The sequence below is a fragment of the Apodemus sylvaticus genome, chromosome 21, assembly GCF_947179515.1.
Source record: "Apodemus sylvaticus chromosome 21, mApoSyl1.1, whole genome shotgun sequence".
In the NCBI taxonomy this organism is placed as follows: Eukaryota; Metazoa; Chordata; class Mammalia; order Rodentia; family Muridae; genus Apodemus; species Apodemus sylvaticus.
This window is the reverse complement of record NC_067492.1, coordinates 30,214,595-30,239,741: the sequence shown is the minus strand read 5'-3', so window position 1 is coordinate 30,239,741 and position 25,147 is coordinate 30,214,595.

The window sequence follows — 25,147 nt, the reverse complement described above, 5'->3', positions numbered from 1 at the left end:
AAGAATAAAAGAAGAAGAAGAGGAACAGGAAGAAGAAGAGGAAGGAAAAGGAGAAGGGGAAAGGGAAGGGAAAGAAGAAGAGAAAGAAGAAGAGTAAAAAGAGAAGAAGGAGAAGGAGGAGGAGAAGGAGGAGGAGGAGGAGAAGGAGAAGGAGAAGGAGAAGGAGAAGGAGAAGGAGAAGGAAGAGGAGAAGAAGAAGAAGAAGAAGAAGAAGAAGAAGAAGAAGAAGAAGAAGAAGAAGAAGAAGAAGAAGAAGAAGAAGAAGAAGAAGAAGAAGAAGAAGAAGGAGACAAAGAAGGAGACAAAGAAGGAGACAAAGAAGGAGAACAAGAACAAAAAGAACAAGAAGAACAAGAAGAAGAAGCCAAGGAGGAGGAGGGGAAGGAGAAGGAGGAGGAGGAGGAGGAGGAGGAGGAGGAGGAGGAGGAGGAAGAGGAGGAGAAGGAGAACAATCACCTGAAGAACTTCGGATGGCGGAGAAGCATCTTAAAAAATGCTCAACTTCATTAGTTATTAGGGAAATGCAAATCAAAACAACCCTGAGATTTCATCTTACACCAGTCAGAATGGCTAAGATTAAAAATTCAGGAGACAGCAGGTGTTGGAGAGGGTGTGGAGAAAGAGGAACACTCCTCCACTGCTGGTGGGGTTGCAAATTGGTACAACCACTCTGGAAATCAGTCTGGCGGTTCCTCCGAAAACTGGGCACCTCACTTCCAGAAGATCCTGCTATACCACTCCTGGGCATATACCCAGAGGATTCCCCACCATGTAATAAGGATACATGCTCTACTATGTTCATAGCAGCCCTATTTATAATTGCCAGATGCTGGAAAGAACCCAGGTATCCCTCAACAGAAGAGTGGATGCAAAAAAATGTGGTATATCTACACAATGGAGTACTATTCAGCCATTAGAAACAATGAATTCATGAAATTCTTAGGCAAATGGATGGAGCTAGAGAACATCATACTAAGTGAGGTAACCCAGACTCAAAAGGTGAATCATGGTATGCACTCACTAATAAGTGGATATTAACCTAGAAAACTGGAATACCCAAAACATAATCCACACATCAAATGAGGTACAAGAAGAAAGGAGGAGTAGCCCCTGGTTCTGGAAAGACTCAGTGAAGCAGTATTTGGCAAAACCAGAATGGGGAAGTGGGAAGGGGTGGGTGGGAGGACAGGGGAAGAGAAGGAGGCTTATGGGACTTTTGGGGAGTGGGGGGGCTAGAAAAGGGGAAATCATTTGAAATGTAAATAAATTATATCGAATAAAAAAATTAAAAAAAAATAAAGAAAGAAAAAAAAAAGAAATTGAGCTAGTGGTCTGAATAGAGATCTATGCAAAGAATGAAAAAGCAATCTCTAAAAGAAAAAATCTCAAAAAGTTTTCATCATGTTCAGAAATTTGATAATTGCAGTTAAAATGTAGTAATCATCTTTGAGATTCTATCACATCGGAGCTGAAATGGCAATAAATAAATAAATAAACAAACAAATAAATAAATATTCTGATGAAAATGTAAACATCATTTACTGAAAAAGGAATGCAAACTTTGAGACTACTCTGGAAATCAGAAAAAGGAATACTCCAAAAGCTAAACGAAATCAATCTACCATTTAACCCAGATCTACTATTCTTTCGCATGTCCTTAAAGAACTTGACATAGATTGCTGCTCAGCTGAGTACATGGCTTGTAATATTCATGGTAGCTAGGAAATGAAAACAACCAAATATCCTTCAACTTATACATGAATTAAAAAATGTGAAAATACAAACAATGAAATAATATTGAGCTATAAAGGAAAAAAAAACAAAAGTCATGCAAAATGAAATTAAGTGGATAGAACTAGAAAATATATTCACTGAGGAGACCCAGACCCAGAGAAATATTACACAGTCTTTTTCACATTTGGTTTGTTGCTCCAAATTGTCAGATTTGCATGTAGGTCTCAGCCTTCATTGATGAAGTTCTCTGGACATCAGAAGGGATTCAATACAGAAAGCTACAACTAGTTCAACTGCAGGCAACTGACCACAAGAGGCATAGACCCAATGTATGCATCTACAACACAACTCTTGCACCCAGGAATCAGAGGCCAGAACCTAAGACCAAAAGGACTAGTAAGTCTCCTGTAAGATTCTGTCTTCCAAGCATGAAAGCCATGAAATCTCAACAATATGGTTACCTAAACAACATGTGAAAACCAACAACAGTTGAAATATACAAATATGAATGGAGAAAAGTTTGTGGACCTTTATGCAAAGATGGAGAGCTATAAGCCGGTAAACAAACAAATGCTGTTACATGGAGAATCATCCCAAGTTTGATCGGATTGCCTGGATATCCAGTAATAAGTGGTCAGTCCTAGAAACATATCCAGGCAGGATTCACTAAATTGGTAAGGCAGGTATATGTGTGTATAGATATACTCATTTATAGTTACTTTTTAATATGTTTATGTAACAAAAATGTTTTTAAAAGGAGGCCTTGCATGTGGAAGTAGAATTAACTAATGAAGGATATAAACATAGGAAGGATAAGATGGAGGAGAGGGGTAAGGTAAATAATGTCATAATATTCTAATTTTTTAAGTCCACAATTTCAAAAGAAGTTGTTGAGAGCTTTCCCTCAAAATTTTACTTGTATCCATGAGAGTTTATCATACGGTAAATTCTCAAATTATGTTATTAGTTAAGTAAAACCTAAACACATGGATGGAATCTATTTAGAGGAAATATTTGTGATAGCTCTATGATAACTCTGGGCTCGTGACAGCTTCCTCTAAATCAGTAGAGAAGATGAAATATGATGAAAATAAAACTTATAACTGACAGAGAGATTCCCTAAGGAATTTAGCTATTTCAAGCAATCAACACAGACTGTCTTGATAGCCTGAACCCTATCTGACAAGTAGTGGGTATCCCAATGCTTGTTTCCCTTGAGGTTTACCTATGAGCACATACCTTTCTAGATTTTGAACATGGTTATCATGATCAAACAAGGATGGATACTATTTGGGTCATGCAAAGACTGTAGTTATTAATAAAGGTGAACCAGAATCTTACCTCAGTGTCAAATATCAGTGTAACTAAAACATCACATCATCCAGATGTCCTCCCCAGGGCATTTATAAAGAATCCACATGAACTCACTCCACAAATCACATGTTATACTTCAGTCTTTAAGAAATATAGTATTAGTTCTTTAACAAAAGGATGATTTGAACTCATGATTAGTATTCTCCTTAGAGGAACGTGTCAAAGTCATATGCAATGAAAGACCTAAAGTGAGTCAGATATTTTAATAGATATGAAGATTAAAATATAAATATATCATCACCCTTCTATTGGGAACATTCCATTCACTTACCATCTGTCTGACAATCACATGGTGTGAAAGGCAAATTTCCATCATACCCTGCTGAGTGGCTCTAGCTTCCCAACAGAAACCTCTCCATTTGGCCTTGACAACTAGCCATCACTATTCTCAGCTTAAACTTTAACTCTACCTTCTGGTGGACTGGCAACACATTTAGCAAATGTAGTAGAATCCAAGGACACTTGTGTCTTTGCAAAAGCACCAGGGGCTTACCAGAAAGTTTTCTCCCCCCTTGAAACAGGCAGTTCTTGGTAGATTGGGGTGCTGACCACTCTAATGTTGTAATTTTTTATCTTATCCTTAGATGGGATGTTGGGGTGAGAGACAGCACCTACAAATGGGATGAGCTGGGCTGACACAAATTCTTGTTCAAACATTCAGCCAAAACTAAATGAACCTGAACAGTAGTTCTGGGTGTTGCTGTAGCGTCCATCATAAGCATCAGCATCTAGAGGAATCACATGAGCAAAGTCATATTTGCATGGGTCAAATGGTCTTTGGAAAAGGAAAGCCAAGATCTTCATGGGTTTGACCATGTACACACTGCTATGAATAGCAAAAGTGACAGCCTGTCCTGAGACTGAGATTTTAGCAGACACTAACAGGCATTTGCTTTAATGTTGGAAAGTATCAGACACTTAGTACACATTTTACCATAGTAGAAAAGTTACCAAGTTAGCTTTATTGTGACAGAATTGATCCTATTCTGTCATTTTCTAACAAGAAAAAATCAAAATACAAATTAAACTTTCTGTTTTTCATCATCTTTTTTGTGAGATATTTGCTTTATTTACATTTCAAATGTTATCCCCCTTTCTTATTAGCCCTCTGAAAATCCCCTATGCCATCATCCCTCCCCCTGTTTACCAACTACCTGCCTTTCCTGTCCTGGAATTCCTCTACACTGGCATATCGAGCCTTCACAGGACCAATAGCCTTTTCTCTCCTTGATGTCTAAAAAGGCCATCCTCTGCTATATATGTAGCTGGAGCCATGAGTTCCTCCATGTGTATTCTTTGGTTAGTGGTTTAGTCACTGGGAACTCTGGGGGTTCTGGTTGGTACATATTATTGTTCCACCTATGTGTTTCTTCATCTTTAAAATTGAAGGCCAAAATATTCAAAGTACTGTGATTTTTAATTTAAAATATTGCAATGTTTCATATGCAGAAAATGTTAAAGGAAAAACTTATTCCTGCTTTATTAGGTGTCTGATGCATATACTTGGAACTGAGAGACATCTTGTGTTAAATGTAAAGTCTTATGAAGCATCTAGTAAGCTAGTATCTATGACTAGTTTCTATAACTGTAATTTGGGAAAATAAGGCTTATTTTCTGAAACATGAAAGAAAAGTATTCAGATAATCCACACATAATCCAACATTGGGTATGATAGCATGTAACTTTAATAGCAGGAATAAGGACAACATTTCAAGCTACCTTGGAAGACATAGCAACTTCCAGAACAGCCAGGGCTACATAGAAAACCCCAGTCTCTATTCAAACCACAAAACTGCCCAGATTATAACCTAAAATACCTCTTCAAATTTATTTTTCTATCTATGCTCAGATGCAGCAGCCTAAACTATGATATTGGCTGCATGATATTTACTTTGAGAGACGTATTCTTTGAGAGATAATTCCTGAAAATTTGATTTGATGATTGGGTTCAAGCAGTGTCGAAAATACTAGAAGAAAGGTGAACACAGATACAAGAAGCCAGTGCGGTGTTCATTCACAAATGCCAGAAGGAAATGCCCTACTTCTGCTGGTAAGTCTGACAAGTTCAAACCCCAGAGGGAATTCATGTCACTGTATTAAGCAGTCACTCCTGAAGATTCTTACAGCATTCAGTGTTTCACAAATGAAAATATAATCTGAACAACTAGCGGGGTTAAGTGATGCCGTGCTGTTCTCTCTTTTCTTTTTCTTTCTTTCAGGACAATACTTTGGCATGGGAAAGCTGAGATAGAACATCCAAAAATTAGTTGCTTTTTTTTTTTTAAGACTTAAAATGACCTTGATGTGAAGCACAATTATTCCATGAAATTAAAAGATCCTTGTGTCCAACAACCATACTTATGCAAATCTATCCAAAGGAAAAGATGTCAGATTTGGAAGAGAACTACAAGCACATATTCACTTCAGTATTATTTTCTTTTCTTTACAATTTAATTAAAATATAATTTTACGTCTCTTCAGTATTCATGATGTCTGTTTAATTCTGGTGGCATATTTATACTTTGTCATTTTGATGTTTTTCATTTAAAAATAGGATATACATTCTATTTTTCTCTTTTATATGTATTTTATATCCAACATATATTCATATGATGTATATCTCATTATATAGTTTTTCAAATATTACTTCATTTTAATTTTGATTCTTGGGCTGGACCTAGAATCTCAACTTGACAGTCGCAGTCAATTTAGTATTATAAAGCTACATACCTTAGACTCTTGGGATTTATTCTCCCAAAGCTCTTTTCTTGGAACTTATATTAAGCACATGGAAAAACTAATGATGAGTCAGTTTCTGACTATAATCACTGTAGCTAGAACACTTGCCATCACACTATGGGGCAAGAGTTCTTTACAGACATAAGACATATGCTAACATGGAGAAATCTCTACTCTCTTGCTTAGTTCTGACTTGATGTCTTTGAAGCAACCGACAGCAGTAGTCCTGGCTGAGTACTCTCTCTGCTTTAGGCATTCTTCTAAATGCCATTTGTGGATTTTCTCATTTATGATTCATAATGTTTCTATGTCTTCATTTGTGGCCTAGCAATGCTTTCTTTACTGAATTTTGAGTTACATTATTCATTGACATGAGGACTATAAAGAAAGAGCTTTACTTTAGGTTGCTGACTTTAACTAAACATGCACTGCCAAGGATAAACTTACATGACGGGCAGGAATGTAGAGGAGTGTCGCTCCTATCCCATCTTATTTGTAAATAGTGTGATATCAAAAATAGATTTAATTATCATTCAAATATGATAATGTAATTATCATACATAGAAATAACAAAAGCATACAAACTGAGTCAAGTTGTAGCAATAGGAATGAACCCCAGAGACTTCCCCATGTTATTTATACCACACATTTAACTGGAATTTCATTGAGTACATCTTGCAATTGAAGCATGTGTTATGAGTATTTAATATACATCTACTTTATGTTTTGAAAGTCAAAGAATTAGAGGCAAATTGAGTAACCCAAGAAAAATGTTACAAACATCAAACTGATTTTTACTCTTAATAGGTATATGTGAGAATATTTAGAAGTTTTTTTCTGGTGAACACAGCTCGCTTGGAAGAGAATTTTACTAGTACTGATTAGAATGAAACCTGTTTGATCATTTCTCACTCACTTGCTTCCTATAAAATCCAATAGATATGTCTTGTGCGAATTTTAATGCTGTAAATATTTAGAGCCAAGGACATAAACACTCTAGCTGAAGGACAATGATATTTTTTGAAGTAAAATATGTATGATCTCTGTATTTTCAGTGGCTGTGTCTAAAAGGCAGTGTTTTCTCTTCTTAGACTGTTCATCTCAGTTTTGCGTTCTCTCTCCTCTTCTATTGTGCTCCTATCATTAGGAAGAGGACAAAGAAAGAAAGGGTAAGAAAAAAACTTCACAGCTTAGGCATTATGCGTATCCTTCGTCACTCCATTGATGCTGATGAAACAGGACAACCAATTATCCCAGACACACTGAGATCGCATGAGGGGGAAAAGGAGGATTGCATACTCTCTCCACAGCATGTCAATCAGCAGGATTAACCCCTGCACATTCAGCTGTGACGGTGGTACTCTCCTCAAATAAAAGAACTCTTTTTCATCGCAGCCCCCAGTACAGAGATGAACAACAACAATTAACAGTTAAAATTTGAAATATAACGATGATGATGATGATGATGATACCATAATGCTGAGATAATCAAACAACTGAACAGTTAGATGGAAAAATGCCATCTATTTCACAGATTAGAAAACAGTGAAATATATACAAATAGATACCAGCTAGTATTCCTAAAGTAGAGATAATACTTCAAAACAATTGAATGCACTATGAAGACCTACAGATTCTCATTGCCACTACAAAGCACTCTGCACCAGAAGGTAAAAGGATATGTTTGAAATTTATTAAACTATAAAAGAGCAAATAATCAAATAAAGAACAGATAATAAAGTAAATAGGCATGAATTTATTTATTTATTTATTTATTTATTTATTTTTAAATAGAAAGAGTATTTTATTTTATTTTATATGTTTAGAAAGAGTATTTTAAATATTTCTAAACTAAAAAAAAATTCCAGGACAAGAGACTTTTCATGGAGAATTCTACAAGGCCTTAATAGAAGGGCTAATGCCAGTACTCCTCAACTTATTTCACAAAACAGAAATGAAAGGAAAATTGCCCGATTTGCTTCATGATGCCACAGTTACCTCAATACCCAAACCACACAAGGACCCAACAAAGAAAGAGAATTACAAACCAATTTCCATTATGAACAAAATTCTCAGTAAAAACTTGTAAATTGAATCTAAGAGCACATCTAAAAGATAATTCACCATGATCAATTTGCTTTCACACTAGACATGCAGGGATGGTTCAACTTGGTTAATTGGATAAATGTAATCCAATTATATAATCTATTTATATAAATAAATAGGCATGTATTTAAAAGTTGCCATCTAGGCTGTCTCCATTTTGTAGCTGTTATGGACAGAACAACAACCTCTTTACCAGACCAAGGCTTGGGATACAGCTTAGAAGATGGTTTGAAAAATGAAAAAGCAGAATTATAAATCCAAGAAGTTATAAATTACTGCATAGATTTGGGAAAGACTTCCAATGCCTCCATGACTATTTGAGGAGCTTGAGGTAATTTAAGGCTGCTGAGAGAGGAAAAGTTTCCTTTCTTTGGTGGGGAAAGAAGCCATTGATAAGTTGCCTATGACCCCGTGGATGTGCATACAAACATCGCCATTTAGGCTTAGTGAGTTACATATAAAAAAAAAAGTAACAATAAAATATCCAAAACATAAACAATAGCATCAATAAAATGATTGCTGACATCAGATATGACAGTTATGTATATTATTCATAGTTAAGAACATAAACTAGTACAGTCATTGTTCATCAGGACTTGAGTCTCTCAAGAAATTAAATGTGAAACTTTAATGTGACACATCCCATGCTAGTTCTGAGTTGGAAAGACGGACGTCAAAGCTGACTTACCATGCTGATGCCTACATATTCACTGCACTATTCAGAAACCACAGAATCTACTTAGCTGACCATCAACATATGGCTACATAGTTAAAGATGACATAAATACACCATGGAATTTACTTAGCCACAAGGAAAATGGAAAGAAATTTCACTAAAAATGAAATCACAGAAACTTCTGCAGCTGAAGTTTAGCTGGAACTGGATACCATCATGTTCGGTAAAGTAAGTCAAGACTAACAGCAAATCCTGTCTGTGTCTTCTCATCTGGAAGTTGTAGGACAGGGAAATGTGACATGGGATTAAAGGAACACAACCATAGTGCAAGAAAGGGAGTGGAGGAGAAGGGAATTGATGAGAGGTGTGAGACACAGAGCAGAGTGAATAAATATGATCAGAGTACATTAGATATATACTGGAGATATATCATAATAAAGCCCTTTTGTATAATTAATACACACTAATAAAACCATATCTTCTGAGAATATAGGTCTTCAAGTTCTTCCAACAATTATGAATTAAATGAGAGTATAAAATTCCCGTTACGGAAAAATATCCTACTTGTGTGTAAAAACTCCAGCATGCCCTCTTGCAAAGCAAGGACTGAATTTTATTCTTCATTTGTGCTGTGTTTCATCTGATTCGATTTTACTGGTACAGTATGTCTTCCTTTCCAGTTGTCCACAATGAGCTGCAGCCTGCTTGGTATTTGACCACACCACAGGCCACAGCTGGGCACTGGCACTCTGAGTGATGCCCCACTCAAACCTTACGCAAAACGTTTGTTAGAATTTTATTAAAGCAGAACCGAGATTAGTGCCTTCTCTGCACACACAGACGCAGAAGTGAGGTTGTTCAAGCTGTTGGCTAAATTCTAAAGGTCAAACACCACTTCTCTGGTTAAATGAATGCAGTTCTCAGCCTCTCTCCATCTTCTTTCAGATGCCTTTCTCGCTCCATATTTTCTTTCACCTAGAAACCACCCTCTTAAAAACAATTGGAAACCATGTCCTTGTTGAGATGTCCTGGATACAGCTTTTGTCCCCTTCTTCATGTGTAATTTTGTTGTTCTTCTTTCACATTCCTTGACACAAATGTGGATGTCTGTATAGTATTTTTCCTCTTAGTGTGTCCTCTTAGTTCAGAAACAAGAGAACTCCAAGCATGTTGTAGTTTTATTGTGTTTTTGTTTTGTTTTGTTTGTATCTGTGCTGTTTTTTGTTTGTTTTTTATTTCCCAGTTCTAGGAGAGAGAGAGAAAAAAAGCCCAGAATATAATAATACATAAATTGTTTTACAAAGAGGACATGATGGTGTCTTAGGCCTAGAGAGTGCTGGCATGAATGTGAGGCTCCAAAAAGAATGGAGTGATAAATATGTTTGTTTGGCTTAGACAAAAGTAAAATCTATCACAAGCACTCACAGAAACATGCCTGGAACCCAGAAGCCACTTCACATCTACTCTTGACCCCAAATGAAATGCAGATGGAACTAGAAGGAACCAGAGAAGAAGTAGAATTGAAGCTGCCGAGGAAAACAGAACTGATTTTGCGAGGGTCAGTGCTACGCAGGCTGAGCTCTATCTAACCCATACTGCAGTGTAATTTGCAATGTATTTCAATAGTTCAGAACAAGTCTTTCAAGCTACTTTTAATACCAGCTCTGAGCCATGACTATCTAAATAGACAGTGGGCATTAAAGTTCACAGGGCTTGATATTGCCTATAAAAATGGAGCCCAGCAGACTCTGATTTTATTACCTACCTTTTATTAGGCCCATAGCCAATGGCGATTAAAGTGTTGTGCCGTATCTATAGGCATGCATGGATGCCTAGGGATTATTTGTAACAGAATTTAAGTCCAGGCGCCAAATTCCTCAGCCATAAGTCTCGAATACTAATTCTTCCTTTTTATCCCTTCTACCATACCTAAGACACTCACTGGATCACTTGAAGGAACTGGTACCAGGATTCAGATATTTTATGTAGAACTGGGGTTCATAAACAGCTAAGGATCACAACAGAAAAAAAGGCAGGGTTCTTTACACATTCGCTTGTTTCTTTTACTGGGATAGGAATTCCAATAACATCTCATTCTTTGTTTGAGAAACTGTTTTTTATATATATAGATATTTTCTTTATTTATATTTCAGCTGTTTCCTGAGAGGCTTTGCCAGTGAAAAATGCAGAGGTGCTTTCAGTCAGTCATTGGACTAAGCACAAGGTCTGCAATGGAGGAGTTAGAGAAAGGAACCAAGGAGCTGAAGGGGTTTTCAGTGCTATAGAAGGAACAACTATATGAACCAACCAGTACCCCCAGAGTTCCCAGGGATTAAACCACCAACCAAAGAGTGCATATGGAGGAACCCATGACTCCAGCTGCATACATAGCAGAGGATGGCCTTGTTGGACATCAAAGGGAGGAGACGCCCTTGGTCCTGTGAAGGCTCAAAGCCTAAGTGTAGGAGAATGCCAGGACAGGTAAGCAGGAGTGGGTAGGTTAGTGAATAGGGGGAGGAATTTGGGATGGGGGCGTTTATATCTAATTTAAAAAATCCTTTTACACATTTTAATATGTGTAGAGATTATAGACACTATGATCTCTTAATGGTAAATTTTTTTGCATGTGGATATGTGTGATGTTGATGCTGGTATGCATGTACATATGATGTTTTCATCTGTGTAATGCACATGTCTGATGATGTGTGTGAATGTATGTGAGTATGTGTGTGGAGATCCTAGATTGATATCATGAGCCTTTCTTAAATGATCTCCACATTATTCATTGAGATGGAGTCTCAGGATCTTTCCATTGAACAGAGAACATGTTGATTTGAATGGTTGTGTCTACCAGTTTGTGGTAGGGATCCTTTTTCCCCTTTCTGGCTACTGAAATGATTAGTGGGTTTCCATGTTCACCTGACATTTTTAATTGGTTCTGGGGTTCTGAACTAAAGACTTGACACTTGTCTAACAAGTGCCACATCTACTTAGCTGTCTCCCAAGAACAGCTAATAGTCTCTAAGCTATTTAATGTTGCCTAAAGTTGCTTCCTTTCAGATATATTTTATTGACCTGATTCTATCCTTATCACTTTATCTCTTGAAAACTGATATTTGCCCCCTAAACTACTATTCAGATACATGGGATTCTTGTTTTTTTATTATTATTATTTTGTTTTGATAAATACTGCACTACTTGGATCACGGTATTACTAAAACAGGTACATGCAGAAGTTGCTGAAAACTCATTTATGTAGATTCACTTCTTTGGCTATCAGTTTTGATCCTGGCTTCTCTAGACCTGATAGATATCTTCCTTGCACTCACCCTTCAGTTATCACTGATTTGAATTTGGTCCTTGTTGGATTAAGGTCAGCAATATATTAGAAAACAAACACCCAAGCTGGGCGGTGGTGGCACATGCCTGTAATCCCAGCACTCTGGGAGGCAGAGGCAGGCGGCTTTCTGAGTTCGAGGCCAGCCTGGTCTACCGAGTGAGTTCCAGGACAGCCAAGGCTATACAGAGAAACCCTGTCTCGAAAAAACCAAATCCAAAAAAAAAAAAAAAAAGAAAGAAAGAAAACCAAACACAACCCCCCCACACACAACACCTACACACACACACACACACACACACACACACACATACACACACCTCCCTCAATGACTTAAGCACATGAGGGAATGGCTGACAGCAGATAAAAAAAAAGTTAAGGTTTTCAGAAATCTTTACTTGATGTCACGTTTTCTGTGGGAGCTTTTACACAAGGGGAAAGAGCTTAGTAAGTCAAGGTCTCAGGTAATAAGGATCTGAGTTCAGTTATCTTGATCCCATAAAAAGCAAGGCAAAGATTACAGGGCCTGCCAGCAATCTTACCATTGGAAGGAAGCAATAGAATGGTCCTTGGAGAGTGCTAGACCACTGTTCTAGACAAAACAAAATGTTCTCCAGTTTAACAAATTGTATAGGATATAGGAAGAAACTCCCAATGTAACCACTGGTCTCCATGCATGCTCATGTTCATGTATACATATATGCATATGTCTCCCCTCCTCTCCTCGACCTCCACATAAACATACTGACACAGAGAACTCCTGAGATTTTGATTCTTTTCGTGGGTATTTGCCAAATGTCAGGCATCGTGTTAACTAGAGTCTTTAGGTCTTGTCAATGGCACAATATTACACTGTGCAATTGTCTTTTGTGCTGTGAGCTGTATGCAACTCACTACAGTGTAAAGTGTACAGGTTCCAGTGCTCAACAGAAAAGAGTCTTAGTTCTAAGAACATCAAGTAGTGTGTACATTTTCTAATACATTTGGGCTGCATTTCTGCATCAATGGAATTGGCAACATGTTCCTGTCTTACTTAGGGTTTTACTTTTGAGGACAGACACCATGACCAAAGCAACTCTTATAAGGACAACATTTAATTGGGGCTGGCTTACAGGTTCAGAGGATCAGTCCATAATCATTAATACAGGGGCATAGCATCATCCAGGCAGGGATGGTACAGGAGGAGCTGAGAGCTCAACATCTTCATCTGAAGGGTGCTTTGAGGAGAATAGCTTCCAGGCAACTAGGATGAGGGTCTTAAAGCCAATACTCATAGTGACAAACCTACTCCAACAAGGACACACCTCCTAACAGTGCCAGTCCTAGGGTCAAGTATATGCAAACCATCAAGTCCACCCATTATCATATAAGATCTATGTATGTTAAACCATTATATTTTTATATTTATGTAACCTAAATAAAAACAATGTTCAACCGACATAATTATTTTTAAATAAAATGAAGTAAACAACTTCCATAGAGTCATATTTACTGTACCTCATGTACACAACAGGTTCCAATTATTTAAGCCTGTTTCATCTGGCTAAGTTCTTCTAATGTGTGACGACTTAAATCATTTTATACTCCAACGAAAGCTTCTCTGGGCTTCCCGTAGCTACATTTTGTTTTTCTGCACTTGAGAATGAATCTTTGTTTATTTATCTTCAAACAAGCCTTTGAGCCTCCTTCAGATCATTATTTATCCACAATGTTTAACATAGTTGTTCTTGGAGTTCCTCTTTGAATGTACACACTGGGCCCACAGCCCTTTTGCTAGTGACAAATATATTAAGCCTTGATTTATTCACTTACAAACAAAGAAGGTGAGAAAAATGATTTGCCACATTATGGTGCGAATTAAATAAAAATAACACAAGTAATAGAACTCAAAGTATCATTGTATCTTGAACTCTATAATTGGTGTTTTGCATAGTTTTAATTTTTATACCAATGTATGAGATTTCTTAAATTTCAAAATGAACACTAATTGTTGGACTATCTAATATAGATGACAAATCATCTCCTATATAAGATAAATTCACTAAGCATGAAACTTTACAGCATGAATGGCATGGGTACTTGGAGGTCTCAGAAAGGATCATAAATACTTAAATCTGCCTTCTACATAGCCTATAAAACCCTCCTTCTAACAGCATGGGCTCTGACATGTTCATTCATTCTGTTAAGAGTTCTAAGGAAAGAGAGGGGGAAAAGGCATATAAGAGGGATGACTCTATCCAACTCTAATTCTGTTTTATTAGTGTATATTCTTGTGTATGTATGTGTATATGTGTGTGCACATGCACGAGTGTGTTCATACATGTCTGTTTGCCATGCTATGTGCATAGCCATGAAAGGAAAACTTGCTTAAATCCATTCTCTTTTCCATTGTGTAGATGTTGGAGTCAAACTCAGGTGGTCAGGTTTTGCAGCATGCATCTCAGCACACTGAGCCAGATTGTCAGCCTCTCTAGTTCTAATTTAAAGAATTTTTGAAATTAAACCCCAAGATTCATGTGAACAAATGTGCATATAATTTGTGGTTTTCTGTGAGTCACCTCAACTAAAATTTCATGATAAGGACAAACCTTGGTACTTAATCATTTCAGAGGTTTCTTTCAAAATACGACCAATTTATTTTAGTTAAGGTTAATTTAGTAGGACTCTTCTACCCTTCAAGCAGGTTGATTTTTTTCTCTTGCTTATAATAAAATAAAAAAGGACTATGCCATATTCCTTTTGAGAATTATGATCATTTTCCAAGTATGAGATGTTAATCTCCTTTCATACAATTCCATGTTTAAATTCTTCCTACAACAAATATCAGAGATATCTGCCTAGATCTGTGCTTGGAAATTCGGTCACCCAGTGTCTTCTAAAGGAATGTATATACATTTGGAAAAATAATGTTTGTGGTTAGATCACATATATACTTTCATTATTCATGGTTAAATCATCATGTATACATTTTACACTTATGATTGGTTGGAAATACCATTTTGCTGGCTTCAAAAGGCTCTGGAAAAAATTAAGGCAAAAATTTTGTATTATCTCAGGTCTATCATATACACTATTTCATTTTTATCTGAAAGGACACTTTCAATACAGATAACATTGCAATTATTTAGCTGCTAGGACTACAGTTGACATTAATTTAACATGTATTTTTTTTTTTTTTGCATTTTCTAACCTCAGGCATGTACCTTCCTATTGCAGGAAACATTCTTAATAACAGTGGTCATTTGACTTCACAATGAGCATATTAGTGTTAGTCCCCACTTTGTCCACAAAAGCATTTTAGAGAGTATAAAATGGTAATAGTGGAGAGATGGTTCTCAGTTAAAAACTGATGAAGATTTTATGGAAGGAAATCATATTTATATTGAATATGGTTCAGACAAAAAAGAAAAAATCATGATTTTTCACAACTGTGTTTTAATACTGATAATAAAAACTAACTTCCTAGCCTTCTATGATCACATACAGAACACCAAATATTTCATTTTAGCTGTCATTAAAAAACTCGTCATGATTTGTTCTCATTTGCACACTCTAAACTTTACAAGGCCCAAAGTTTGCTATTTGTTTCTGAAAAATGAATCGCTATTTCTATACCAACAGCGAGGCAGTGCCTCAGCTACAGACATCTTTAATTGCTCTTGAGCTTTTTACAGCCCTTCCTTCGTACAAGGTCTGGATTTCATTTTCCTGCTGGAGATTTTGTGCAATCTCAGATGGCCTTTTGCCATACCCATTACTTACCGCTTTTGCTCATCTCTATTTTCCGATTTTATTCCTTCTGGACTTGATTTCTTGCTGCTCCCGACACCTGCTCCAGCCTGATAAACTGACAGCTCCAATTGTAAATCTTACCTCATGCTTTCCTTACCCCCTAAATGGAAAATAGTGTGCTCCAATGGGTTATATCACTTTAGTGAACATCAGGAATCCTGTCCCTTCGACTTTTGTTTAGAAATGACATTCTGCTCTCTGTCTGTTGGACTTTGCCTTAGGTAGCTCTTCTCGTTTTCAGCCGGCTGACATTTTTACTCTCAAACAAGCTCAGTTCAGTTGACTTTCCCAAGCATCTACCTTGACACTCTCCTAGTAAGATTCCTAGAAGTGTCCAAAGGCTAGGTTAAGAGGTCTGCTCACTTCTTTACAGTTAGGTTGTCTCATCTCATCATAGGGCCATCTTTGTTGCAATTACTGCTCATTAGCTTTCAGTGTCACAGTCTCTTGTGCTAGCAACATCTTTTCATTTCTTTTCTTCTCTTCAAACAAAGTAACTGGTCAGTTAGTGCTGAAGAAATGGTAATAAATGAATAGGTGTGAGAGATAAAAAAGAGGGGAAACTGACCCTATGCGATTCAAGCTGAGGGGGAATAAAAGAAAGAAAATGACAAGCATTTGATTCAGCAAACTCTGATTCCGAATGCAAAAAAAAGCAGCCATGCAAATGGAATGTCTAAAAGAGTGTCTGTGTGTATGCAGATCTCAGTATACTTCCTGAACACAGCGAATCCTCCTTGGCAGAAGCACCTGCGTTGGACTCTGACATTGCCCATGAATATTCTGATTATAAAATCTCAGCTTTTAGGAACCAGATGTCCTTAGCAGATTTTATTCAATTTAAGTTTTTGATGTACTTTTCCTCTGAAAGTTTCAGTACTGAATTATCACACATATTTCTAGCTGGGGGTATTCAAGGTCTATAATATAGTTGAGAATGAAGGATACCCTTTGGTAATAGATTCTGATTCTTTTATAAAGCATGGCTACTTTTTTTTTCTCTACCTCGTCCTCTTTTATTTTTATTCTTTTGAGCAAGACAAATATACACATGATTCTAACATTTTTCCTGTTTCTTCTTGCCATAAAAATTAATCTTCCCGTGAAAACTGACTGGTTTCTTTTTAACTATGTGCATGTATTCAAATCCATACTTTTAACATTTTTTTTAATGATAAGCAGCTTCAGCATGGCTGTAATTGGAACTCTGTTGGCTAGATTATATTGCAGGGGAGATTATCGTTTTGCATATATCACTTCATATTTTGTATATAGTTTATTTTATTAAAATTAGCAAGCTTATTAACTATATCTTGCAATCTAGAATACTCAGAGTAAAATAGTCACACATAACAACGTAATGCAAATTTAGCTATTGTTAATAACCTCAAGTTTTGTATCCATTTTCTCTGTTCTCCTAAGTTGCTGGTTCTTGGCATCATGTCACAACAGGAAAATTCTTTTTCTTTAGACTGTTTAGGTTCAAATGCAGTGTGACTTGCAAAGTAGTAGACTTGTCATACTTCCCAATGTCATTATCTACCTTTGTCTCTATGTTCCCACAGTTGTTTAAACAGAACATATTACCAATTAGTAAAACAGTTCAAATAGATTCTATACTAAGAATGGGATCAATGATGATGATAGGAGCAGTTTTGAAATATTAATGCCTTTAAGGTGCTACATACTGCTTTCAGGAGATGAAAGTAAAATGTTATAGAAAGATTGACCCTTCAATCCAAGTGGTTTCTGATTTTATGATGTTATAAGACCATTTTGAGTGAACTAGTCTAAATCAATTCATACATTTCTACAAGCCATGCCACAATTTTTAGGAGACAACAGAAGATCTTCCATGTTATACTATGTTTAGGCAAACATGTCAACTCCTAATCACAAGACTTTCCATTAGTTACACCCTGAGTGGACTGACTGTACTGATAGAGACAAGACCATAACGTTTGTTTATTAGTTGGTTGGTTTTGTTTTGTTTTTTAGATTTTCTTGAGTTCAAAAGAAAGACTTATTATTGACGGAGTAAATTGAATAAGTTACCAGGAAAAACCAGATTTTAGGAAAAGGAAAGTACTTTGAGAGACTCATATTAAAGAAAACTGACACAAAATAAGAAGAAAAGTAATTAAAGCTGTCTGTGGTCACCCAGAACATAAGGTCACCAAGACTGTAAGAGAAAGTTCTGCAAGCTGTACTCAGTCTTTTACGGGGATGGTGAGATAAATGTACAGACATCACTCAGTCGCCCATCAGGGCAAACCATTGCAATGAAACAGATGCATGAAGAACTGCCTCAGTCGAGCAGAGATGGTGCATTCTAGCATCCTTCTTCATGATGTTGGAAGCTACATAGGAAATGCTGTAGCAGTCAGGAGATATGCTTACAAGGAAAATCATTTATGTTAATTATTTCAGTGCTAGCCTGCATCTACTTAACTGCAAGCCTTCGTCTCTTGGTGAAACTTTTCCAATTATTTTCACACATTCTTGAAGCACTTTACCTTTTCTACTCTTTGACACAGGGCCTGAAAACACCTGTCCAGGAGCTTGGGTAAAGGAGCATCATCATTGTCCAGTCCCCTCTGAAAATATTCTCAATGCTAAGCATTCTCAATTTTGTAATATATATTTCACTTCTTTGGTTTTCGTACTTATGAAATCTAAGCCATGCAGGGTGCTCATGTGTGTATGTAAGTGTGCAGAAGACATGTTTTGCATATATTCTGACAATGAATACCATTTCTATTTTGGTGCATATTTGAATTCATGTATCCATAACAATTAGCATGATTATGCCTTTACTGAGTTATACAGATGACTGCCACTGTAAATAGTCAGGTCATTAAACATTTGCAGATTTGACGAACCATTTTTTGTTTGTTTTGTTTTTTGTTTTGTTTATTTTATTTTGTTTTATTTTCTAAATTCATTGTTTACATTCCAAATGCTTTCCCCTTTCCCGGTTCCCCCCTCCCCATATGTCCCGTAAGCCCTCTTCTCTCCACCCATTCTCCAACAACCTCCCTTCTTTTTCTCTGTCCTCATACTCTCCTACAAGGCTAGATCAAACCTTTCCAAGATCAGGTCCCTCTCCTTACTTCTTCTTGTGAGTCATTTGATATGCTAATTGTGTCTTGGGTATTCAGAACTTCTAGGCTAATTAATATGCACTTATCAGTGATTGCATTCTATGTGTATTCTTTTGTGATTGGGTTACCAAACTTAGGATGATATTTTCCAGTTCCAATCATTTGCCTAAAAATGTCATGAATTCATTGTTTTTAATTGCAGAGTAGTATTCCATTGTGTAAATATACCACATTTTCTGTATCCATTCCTCCACTGAGGGACATCTGGGTTCTTTCCAGCTTCTCACTACTATAAATAAGGCTGCTATAAGCATAGTGGAGCATGTGCCCTTATTGCATGCTGGGGAATACTGTGGGTAAATGCCCAGGAGAGGTATAGCAGGGTCCTCCGGAAGTGTCATGTCCAGTTTTCTGAGGAACTGCCAGACTGATTTCCATAGTGGTTGCCCCATCTTGCAATCCCACCAGCAGTGGAGGAGTGTTCTTCTTTCTCCACATCCTCGCGAACACCTGCTGTCTCCTGAGTTTTTAACCTTAGCCATTCTGATTGGTGTAAGATGAAATCTCAGGGTTGTTTTGATTTGCATTTCCCTAATGACTAATGATGTTGAGCATTTCTTACAGTGCTTCTCGGCCATCCAAATTTCTTCAGGTGAAAATTCTTTGTTTAGCTCTGTACCCCATTTTTAATAGGGTTATTTGGTTTCCTGGGGTCTAACTTCTTAGGTTTTTGTATATACTGGATATTAGCCCTCTAACGGATGTAGGATTTGTAAAGATCTTTTCCCAATATGTTGGTTGCTGTTTTACCCTTTTGACAGTGTTCTTTGCCTTACAGAAACTTTGTAATTTTATGAGGTCCCATTTGTCAATTCTTGATTATAGAGCATAAGCTATTGGTGTTCTGTTCAGGAATTTGTCTCCTGTGCCCATGTCCTCAAGGGTTTCCCCAGTTTCTCTTCTATTAGTTTCAGTGTGTCTGGTTTTATGTGGAGGTCCTTGATCCACTTGGAGTTGAGCGTAGTACAAAGAGATAAGAATGGATCAATTTGCATTCTTCTGCATGCTGACCTCCAGTTGAACCAGCACCACTTGTTGAAAATGCTATCTTTTTTCCACTGGATGTTTTCTGTAACTTTGTCGAAGATCAATTGACCATAGGTGTGTGGATTCATTTCTGGGTCTTCAGTTCTATTCCATGTTCATAAGGGAAATTGCTCTGAAGTTCTCTTTCTTTGTTGGATCTTTGTGTGGGTTTGGTATCAGCGTAATTGTGGCTTCGTAGAAGAAATTGGGTAGTGTTCCTTCTGTTTCTGTTTTGTGGAATAGTTTGAAGAGTATTGGTGTTAACTCTTCTTTGAAGGTCTGATAGAATTCTGCACTGAAACCATCTGGTCCTGTGCTTTTTTTGGTTGGAAGACTTTCTATGATTCCTTCTATTTCTTTAGGCATTATGGGACTGTTTAGATGGTCTAGTCGGTCCTGATTTAATTTTGGTATTTGGTATCTGTCAAGGAAATTGTCCATTTCCTCCAGATTCTCCAGTTGTGTTGAGTACAGGCTCTTGTAGTAGGATCTGATGATTTTTTGGATTTCCTCAGTTTCCGTTGTTACATCTCCCTTTTCATTTCTAAGTTTGTTAATTTGGATACTTTCTCTGTGCCCTTTGGTCAGTCTGGCTAAGGGTTTATTTATCTTGTTGATTTTCTCAAAGAACCAGCTCCTGGTTTTGTTGATTTTTTGTATGGATCTCTTTGTTTCTACTTGATTGATTTCAGCCCTGAGTTTGATGATTTCCTGTCTTCTACTCCTCCTGGGTGAGATAGCTTCTTTTTGTTCCAGGGCTGTCATTAAGCTGCTAGTGTGTGCTCTCTCCATTTCCTTTTTGGAGTCACTCAGGGCTATGAATTTTCCTCTTAGCACTGCTTTCATTGTGTCCCATGGATTTAGGTATGTTGTGTCTTCATTTTCATTAAGTTCTAAAAAGTTTTTGATTTCTTTATTTCTTCCTTGACCAAGGTATGTATCACTGGATAGAGTATTGTTCAGTTTCAATGTGTATGTGGGATTTCTGTTGTTTTTGTTGCTATTGAAGACCACTTTTACTCCACAGTGATCTGTTAGGAGGCATGGGATTATTTCGATCTTTTTATATTTGTTGAGGTCTGTCTTGTGACCAATTATATGACTGATTTTGGAGAAGGTACCATGAGTTTCTGAGAAAATGGTATATTCTTTTGCTTTAATATGAAATGTTCTATATATATCTGTTAAATCTAATTGGTCCAAAGCTTCAATTAGTTTCACTGTGTCCCTGAATAGTTTCTGTTTTCCTGATCGATGCATTGAGGAGAGTGGAGTGTCAAAGTCACCCACAATTATTATGTTAGGTGCAATGTGTGCTTTGAGCTTTAGTAAAGTTTCTTTTACGAATGAGGGTGCCCTTGCATTTGGAGCATAGATGTTCAGAATTGAGAGTTCTTCTTGGTGTATTTTTCCTTTGACCAGCAAGAAGTATCCCTTAGTGTCTCTTTTGATGACCTTAGGTTGAAAGTCAATTTTATCTGATATTAGAGTGGCTACTCCAGCTTGTTTCCTGAGACCATTTGCTTGTAAAATTGTCTTCCAGCCTTTTACTCTAAGGTAGTGTTTGCCTTTGACACTGAGGTGTGTTTCCTGTATGCAACAAAATGTAGGGTCCTATTTACAAATCCAGTTAGTCTATGTCTTTTTATTGGAAAATGGAGTCCATTAATGTTAAGAGATATTAGGGAATAGTGATTATTACTTCCTCTCATTTTTGATGTTATTTTTTTATATTTGATTGGTTATCTTCTTTGGGGCTTGATGAAAAAGGTTACTATCTTGCTTTTTCCAGGGTGAAGTTTCCCTCCTTGCATTGGTGTTTTCCTCTTTTATCTTCTGTAGAACTGGATTTGTGGAAAGACATTGGGTAAACTTGGTTTTGTCATGGAATATCTTGGTTTCTCCATCTATGGTGATTGAGAGTTTTGCTGGGTATAATAGTTTTGGCTATCATTTTTGTTCTCTTAGAGTCTGCATGAGATCTGCCCAGGATCTTCTGGCTTTCATAGTCTCTGGTGAGATGTCTGGTGTGATTCTGATAGGTCTTCCTTTATATGTTACTTGGCCTTTTTCTCTTACTGCCTTTAATATTCTTTCTTTGTTTAGTACATCTGGGGTTTTGATTATTATATGACAGGAGGTATTTCTGTTCTGGTTCAGTCTGTTTGGAGTTCTTTAGGCTTCTTGTATATTCATGGGCATCTCTCTCTTTAGGTTAGGGAAGTTTTCTTCCATAATTTTGTTGAAGATATTTGCTGGCCCATTAAGTTGTAAATCTTCACTCTCATCTATTCCTATTTGCTTAGGTGTTGCCTTCTCATTGTGTCCTGGATTTCCTGGATGTTTTGGGTTACAACCTTTTTACATTTTGCATTATCTTTGACTGTTGAGTCCATGGTCTCTATGGTATCTTTGGCATCTGAATTTCTTTCTTCTATCTCTTGTATTCTGTTGTTGATATTTGCATCTATGGCCCATGATTTATTCCCAATGTTTTCTATCTCCAGAGTTGTCTCCCTTTGTGATTTCTTAGTTATTTCTACTTCTGTTTTTAGATACTGGATGGTTTTATTCAGTTCCTTCACTTGCTTGTTTGTGTTTTCCTGTAATTTTTTAAGATATTTTTGTTCTTCCTCTTTCATGACCTCTGCCTGTTGACCCAAGTTCTCCTGTATTTCTTTAAGTGACTTTTTTTTTTTTGCATTTCCTCCTTATTGGCTTCTTTCTTTTGACTCCTATTCTCCTGGAATTCTTTAAATGATATTTGTGTTTCCCTTGTAATGGTTTCTAACTTTTGATCAATTTTCTCCTGTATTTCTTTAAGAGATTTATTTATGTCCTTCTTGTGTTCCTCTAACAGCATCATGACCAGCAATTTTTAAATCCAAATCTTGTTTTTCTGGTCTGTTAAGGTATCCCGGATTTGCTGTTGTTGGAGAACTGGGTTCAGATTCTGCCTGATTTCTGTTGGTAAGGTTCCTACGTTTGCCTTTTGCCATCTGGTTATCTCTGGTGTTAGTTTGTCCTGTTGTCACTGGCTGGCACTTGAACCTCCTGTGAGCACCTAAGGCTATTTCCACTCCACTGGATGACTGTGTTTCCTCTGGCACAGATTGCTGATGTGCTACCCTCCTCTTGGGTGCTGTTGGAGCCCTGGTGTGTCCTGCCCCAAGCAATGTTATACTTGAGTTGTCTCTGTGGTCCAAACCTGGTGCTGCCTGTCTGCTCTGTCAGGGAGCAAAGATGGCAGTGGAGATCCCGCAGGGCACAAGACCCATGCCTGGCTGGCACACAGACGAACCGCTGATCTGCCTAGGTCCTGGGCATAATCGGCAGCTAGTAGCTTGGAGGTCTGTCTCCCCAGAAGTCCTAGACTCAGGATATCTCAGTACCTGGGGTTGCCTGTCCCGTCTAACTGGGGGCCAAGATGGCAGCTGTGGACTTCTCTGCTGGGCACAGGACCCATGCCTGACTGGCACACAAACGAACCCCTGCTCTGCACAGGTCCTGGGTGCAGGCAGCAGCCTGCAGCATGGTGGTCTTTGTCCCCAGAGGTCTTAGACTCGGGATATCTCAGTACCTGGTGTTGCCTGTCCCATCCTACTGGGAGCTAAGATGTAGGTTGCCGTCTTCTCCACAGGGCACAGGACCCATGCCTGGGTGGCACACAGATGAACCTCTGCTCTGCCCAGGTCCTGTGTGTAGGCGGCAGCCAGCAGCTCGGGGGTCTGCGTCCCCAGATGCCCTAGACTTGGGATATCCTTGATTAGCCTTTCTTTAGAATTCTAAATTGTTTCTTTTAGAAACTACAAATATGTATTTCTATTGGAAATATAAATGACAATATATTTGCTTTGGCCTATGGTATGGGTATGTTCAACTATTAAAGAAAATTAATATTTTGTTGTTTTTGCCAAGGATTGGGGCTTGTTTCCATGTCCTATATGTGAGCTCACAGACATTTGTTATTCTAATTCCATGGCTTTAACAGCTTCTTATTGTTTCCATGGGCACTAAGTACTCAATTGGTGCATATCCATCCATCCAGGCAAAACACTCACACATAATATAAAAATATCAGAGTTTTGTTATTGATGTTATTGTGTGTAGTAAATAGGGTATGTTTGGATGGACAGAGGACCCAAGTTTTATTCCAAGCAGCTACAGCGCAAGACTCCCAATTACTTATAACTCTAGCTCTCAGAAATTCTAGCCTGTAGTCACCTGAACTCACATGCACACACCCATACATATAGAAATATTTTAGAAATTAGTAATTAATAACTAATCACTTACTAATAACTTACTAAAATAGCATTAAAATTTATCTATTATTCTACTATACTTATAAACACATTTTAGATTTGAAATATTCTTTCAAACACTTGTTACTTTTCATATTCACTTGGTGTCATTTTTATATTCTAAGATGGAAACATTGAAGTTTATAAAAGTAGAAATAACATCATACAACTTTAATTCTTTCCATATATTATTATGTATGAGGAATCTCAAAATAACCTACAGTTAATCATTAGAGTTAGTAAATGAATTTTACAGGATTGCTAAGTAATGGTTAGTTAAAACTAAATACTTAGCGAATTACCAAAAATAATGACTTACATTTTTAATTGATTGAAAGTAGATGTAATAAACATATAGTACTAAGCAATAAATGGTTACTGGGGACTTAGAGTACATGATTAAATAAAAGACATCTCCAAGAAATTATGAAAATAATTATTCTCCAAAATAGACACTTCCTTTGAGAAATCATAAATTGCTTTGTCTTTCTTTGGAAAATGAAAAGGTATTTTGATGAATACATGGCTGAAGTGGAAACCTCTGGATTCTTTGGGAAGTCAGTTATGTCAAATAATATTTGGCTAGGGTACACAGGTGAATTTTGCTAAAGCAAACAGGTGAAAGAATGTTTCACTGAAGCAGACACAGGTGAAAGGTGGTTTTCCTATTGGAAACCAAAGAAAGGACACATGATGTTTAGAAGAAATATAAATATGACTCCACAGACAGTGGAAGGTCAAGCGTTGGTTTACCTTGCTCTGCTTCAGTATTCTTCATTGACAACACTCATGTATTGGTTTGCCTGACACTGCATTGCTGAATTTTGCTTGTGGTGACCTCATACAGAGAAGTTCATCAAACAATTTCTCATGATATTTCTGAGGTTTCTTGCCA